Raw genomic sequence first — 6,201 nt, forward strand, 5'->3', positions numbered from 1 at the left:
CCTATACCCTTACAATCAGTACCCCTCGTAAACTACAGCTAGATATGGTCTTAATCAGATGAAGAGAACAAATGAGAATATAATAGGGAAATGGAATAGGGGATACTTTTTTTAAAAAAAAATTAAAGTGGGTCGTAAGGAATTAAGGGAAATGTATCCCTTTGTGTTAGTCACCTATGGAGAGGGTATTAAAGTTAATTTTAAAATGATTAGTTGGGCTGAAGTGGGAAATTAGTGATACTATGTAGGATTCAAACAAAGAGTAGATAGGTAAAAGATAAGGGAGAGATTAGATCCAATATGGGCTAACATCTTAGAATAAAAATGGGGAGAAAATTGGGGAGGAGGAGATAAAAAAGCCTAGGAGGGGGTCAATATGAGGAGCACTAGTAGTTCAAAATCGAGGAAGGTGGGAAAGATATATACTGAATTTACATAAACACCATATCCCATAATTAAATTTAGTTGATAGGCTCCTCTTGGATTTTCATTGCTGAATTTACACGGTTTCACTTGGTTTGTCCTATTCTTATGATAATGACTTATGTGGCGTGCGTTGGCATTTTGAATTGGTTTGTCGAGGCTTGATAGATTCAGTTCGGCTGGGCTCAGATGGATTAATATCAATTGGCATAACCATTCCTATAATTGGCTTAAATTGCCTAGGATCATCTTAGATGTTACCAACCATTCCATAAATATTTTTTATATAAGATGATAATTTGCCATAAAGTTTTAGCCCACCTGCCTTAGCCCGCCCATCACAAAGCGGGCGGACGGGCGAGCGGGTTAAAATTTAAAGAACGGGTGGGCAGGTTAAGAAAAATATTCTAATTATGGGTGGGTGGGCGGTGGGTTTAAAAATTTACAACAATTTATTATATAAAATCATATAAGTAAAATATGCTCCCTATAACATTTTTAATACCAAATTACTGTTAAATGAGGATGTTGTCGGAAGAAATTAATTAGGCAAAAAGTATATAGAAAACATGATGATTTGATTTGCATGGAAGAATATAACACCAATGTGGATGAAGATCTGATTTTACCCATTTCCCCAAAAGCAAAGAGAATTACTTAAAAATTATTCTATATTATCAGTTTAAGTTTATAATTTATTATTAAATTATATTTTTTTTATTTATAACTCACTCGAGTAGAGAATATACTTCAAACTGATATCCTACTTTGATGGAAACGGCAAGAAAAAGATTAGTCAAAGCTATCAAGATTATTTAGAAAAATATTGGCATTTCCAGCAACCAGTGCTTCTTCTGAACTAGGAATTAGCAATACTGGAAGGTTTTTAGTATCAATAAATATTAATTTTATATTATTACGTAAATATTTTACTATATCAAATAAATTTTTATCCGTATTTGAATTGCATATTTATTTTATGCTTAATATAGTAATTTCCTAAATTATAAATTTTTTTTATAAGGATGTAGTAGCGAAACATTAGATGCCTAAAAAAATTGAAAGAATGAGATTATTTAAATTTTATATAGGCGGCATGGGTAAAAATTTTTATAAATAATGGGCGGGTAAAATTTTTTATACTAATGGGCAGGCGGGCGAGTAAAGAATTTTAGACTCAAGAATGGGCGTGCGGATATATTTTTTAAAAACTATGGGCGGTTTGGGTGGGTTGAGCGGGCGAGTTAATTTTTTAAAATATTGAAGGGTTTATGTGCTAATAACCGCCCTTTGCAGACCTCTAATTTACAATAATTAACACATTTTTTAAAATTCGGCCACGTGATTATATGCTCTGTTCAGTTGTGTTCCGCAAGGATAGTTTTCACATAACTTGTTTGAGTTTGATGGGTTAAAATGGATTTCATTATCTTTATCTAATATAATTGGTAGGTTTACCTTGTCCTTGTTTGATCGGCTCACTTTAACTTGAGCATTTGGGTTATCCTGAGGATTCTTGGTTTATATAGGGGTTCAGTTCAGATGGGCCTCAATAAGTTTAGATTGGCTTGATCATCAATTTAATTTGCTCGGACCATCTTGGATTAGCTAAGCCTGTCCTGGTATGCTAGATCGGTTGGCTTCAGGATTGGACGATGATTTAGCTTTGCATAATTTGTTTTTGCATCCGCTTTACATGGATTTTCTTAGTTATTGGAACAGATTAGCATGGTATGCCTTCCATGATGATCGCTATTTAGCCTAACTTGGGTTTACTTGGATTGGTCATACAGGTTTAATAGGCCGGATTCGAGTAGATCAATGTGAATGGGCCTGATCAACCTGAATTCGTTTGAATTCTCATTGATTAGATTTACGTCTCTAGATGATTTTCTCGATTTTCTAGCTATGTTGGATTGGATTGTAGCTGGCTCTGTTCTGGCTCCATTGCGATTTGTTGTATGCTTAATTTAATTTACCTAGAATAATCGACTCGGTTCGATTGGAATTAAATCGGTGCCTATTCTATTCATCATCGGTTTGATAGGCTAAAATTCGCTTGAATCAGCTTAGATTGTTTGGCTTGTCTTGGCATACTTTTCTTGGTTTAGTTAAGTTCGGCGTGAGTTAGCTTCACATAGCCAGTGGATTGATCGGCTAAACATGGATATTCCTGGCTATCGAAACAGATTAGTATGGTCTGCCCTTTTCCAGAATAATCGCTACTTAGCTGACTTGATTGGATTGAATCGGCTTGGTTTTTTAGATTTATCTGCTAAGTTCGGATGGATTGTGGCGGATTAGATCTATCAGCTTGAATAAATTAACATTCGTTTGGCTTTGTTACTCCTGGATGTCTCGATTAAGTTCCATGAGTATTTGCTAACTATAATTCAATTTTATAGGCTCTATGATTGCTTGGATCTCTTTGGATAGGATAATTTGGCTTGTCCAGGCTTGATCGGCTCGGTTCGATTGGAATTGAATCGATGGTTATAATCTTTAACAATTTAATAGACAGATCATCTTAGAGTTTGACTTATCCTGGGCATTGTAGGCCTGATTCGGTTGGGTTCGGCGTGAGTTGGCTTCCCATAATCTGTTTTAGATTAATCGGATCAACCTTGGCTATCGGAAAAAAGTAGCATGGCTCTTCTTGTTCCAGAATGATCGCTATAGCCTAATGTGAGCTTGATTTGTTTGGACTGGCTTGGTTTTTTTAGATTTATCTGTTAGGTTAGGCAAATACGATTAGCTTAAGATCGTTTTAAATAACTTTGATTAGCTTTGTTTCCAGTGTATAATCATTTCGATTGGGTTCCGATATTATTTGCTTCTTACAACTTGTTTTGATTTTATCGGCTCTTCATAAATTTTCTTGGATTCGTATAACTTGGTTTGTCCTGGTTTGATCGGCTCGGTTCGATTAGAAATGAATCGATAGTTGTTGTCTTCATTATCGGTATGATAGGCTGAAATTGGTTTTATCCTCTTAAATAATTTGACTTTTCCTGGCGTGTTCGGCTTGGTTCGATTAGGTTCTGCGTAAATTTGTATACCTTATTTTAGATTAATTGGCTTAACACGTATCTAATGGGTTTATCATAGCTATTGATCAAGTTGTAAATCTGTTAATCTCTTTTATATAAAATTGTGAGAATATTTTTCTAAGTCAGTTATCTTCATGAGATATTCATTAATAGTGTGTTGTTGATCATCCTTATAGATTCTGATAGTACCATTTATATTATTTATCGAGGTAACGGCGAGTCGATGTTTAAATAAATTATTTCTTGATGTATCAATTCATATAATATCCTTTATATGCATATGGAATTGGTCAGTTTATTTTAAAAAAATAAAGATACATTTTTCTCAGTTATAAATGAGTTCTAAATTTTTTTAATGTATACCCAATGCATTATCAAATAATTCTAGAGAATTCTCTTTACTATTTACGTTCACGTATATTTCACATATTTTGGTCAGGAACGTGAAGCATTACAATTTCGATTTATGTGAATAAATAGCTTATGTTCTGTTTGTAAAGAATAATTTAATTAACAATAAAATCTTAAGTAGATCAATGTGGTTTCTTAGATACTACTAAATTGAATAGTTGTTAAATATGATTGGAATATATCTTGTAGAGAATCTCAATTAAATTTGGAAATTGCATATCAAATCAATTTCGAAATTTATATACTATTATATTTAATGATGAATTTTATGTGGACTCGTTAACTCTAACAGCTTCCAAATTATCATATATTTGATGCATGATCGTAGCCAGGTTGGGGGGGGGGCAAACACCCTCTCTCTTCCGAAACTGCATACATTATTACTATAAATTTAACGACCATAAGTTAAAATAAAAAGTGTAAGCCCATAATTATTTTTATAAAATTCAAATATAGCCAAAGGCATAAATAAGTAGACCCAAAAACCTTCATAAAAATATAGTGCCTTCCCCCCCTTACAAAATCTTGGCTACGTTTTGATGTTAATGTCTTATTGCGATAAATCTTTGCAATAAGACCTGTTAATTGCATATCTGAAATATATTTTTTAAATATAAAAGGCAAAAGATATAATAGTATGGGTTTACCCTTTCCACATACAAAGTTTAAAATGTTTGATCATATGCCTTTGCTGTAAATTTATTATAATGTTTTACGGTAATATTATATTGAATTGACTTCTCTATGGAATCGTTAGAATATAGATTATGATGATTGCTTTAAAAAAGTTTCTGATAATTGGGGTAACTGAATAGAATCTGAATGTGACGGACTGCGAAGGAGAAATTTGCCTCTGTGCAATATAATTGGGGATAGGCTAGTATGGAGTAAATATATTTGGTGTGTAGTGAATTGGAGTTGGCTATAAATTCTAATGTGTCTCAGGTTATATTCTCTAATGTACACGTTATCGTTAATAATTTCTTCCCATGATCTAAAATAAAATATTTCCGGAGAGAATTGTCCAACATGTCAAAAGAGCCGTTAATTTTAAAATATCTAAATCTCTGGGTTAACTGGTATAGATTTTTCATTTTCTTATGCAATAATTGAGTTTCCAACTTAGAAGACGGTGTTTGAATTTCATCAAATCATTAATACCTCTGTTTACTAGGGGAACAATATCTTATATTATTGTGCATGTTTTATAATTAGAGATATGGAACTTTGACTATATTATATAGTGAATAATTTTTTGAAACTAGATAAATAAATAGTGATCTCTGAATATTAGGATTTAGGTCCTTATATTCAGCTAATGTTGTATTAATTATTCTAACTAAAAATTAAAAACTCATACAATTAATTCTTTACTTATAGGTAAAGTTATAAAAGTACTGTACATGTAAAATAAATCAAAAATATTGAAATTTAAATCAATAAAAGTGATAAGAAAAGTTTAAATTAACTTATCCAGACATTTAAAGCGAAATGGTTAATCATTAAAATCATAAAGATGTTACAAATAATTTGAAAAGTGGAATTAGTATAAACATCTAATAATATGACACAAATGATTATAATGCCGATCTAAAAATAAGGTGAAAAAAAAAATATCATGTAAGAATATATTATTTCTTACGAGTTAAAAGACTAGCAAGTTGAAAATTTCTTTCAATGTCCATATAAATTCAGATATCTTAATAATTAGGCAATAATCACAACAGAAGGGCCAATATTCTTACAAATATCTCATAATATTGAATGCCGAGTTTAAGAAAATTTTGTTTGGCTGGTATGAATAAATTTTTATTCGTATTTGACTTCCTAGCAATGTTGATTAGATTTTGTTTTTTATAAGTCGCATGTAAAGCACCTCTTGTGAAGATATGGAGATTATAATACTTTCCATCATAAATAAATAAAATAATCCATATCATATCATATTTACGTAAATAATCATTACATTATAGCTGAATGTCGTCGAAACTCATCATCATTGTAAAAATGAATATTTACTAATAAAGATATTTAACATGATTAAATGAAATACAATGATAATTATTATTCAAATACTACGAAAACTTCATTGTAAATTTAAATTAATAGTCACTTTATATGATATATGATAATGTAGTAATATCTATTAAATAAAATAAATTTATATTATCTTGAATGTTAAATCCTATCAGAATCCCTTTTAATAATTTTTTTGATGGGTTAAAAAATTATCCATTATACCAGCTCTGGGTATAGATAGTTCCGAATATGAAACATTAAGAACTGGTTAAAATATAAAACTAGGACCTTTTATATT

This window comes from Gordionus sp. m RMFG-2023, chromosome 5, assembly GCF_954871325.1.
Source record: "Gordionus sp. m RMFG-2023 chromosome 5, tfGorSpeb1-WG-v2, whole genome shotgun sequence".
Lineage (NCBI taxonomy): Eukaryota > Metazoa > Nematomorpha > Gordioida > Chordodea > Parachordodidae > Gordionus > Gordionus sp. m RMFG-2023.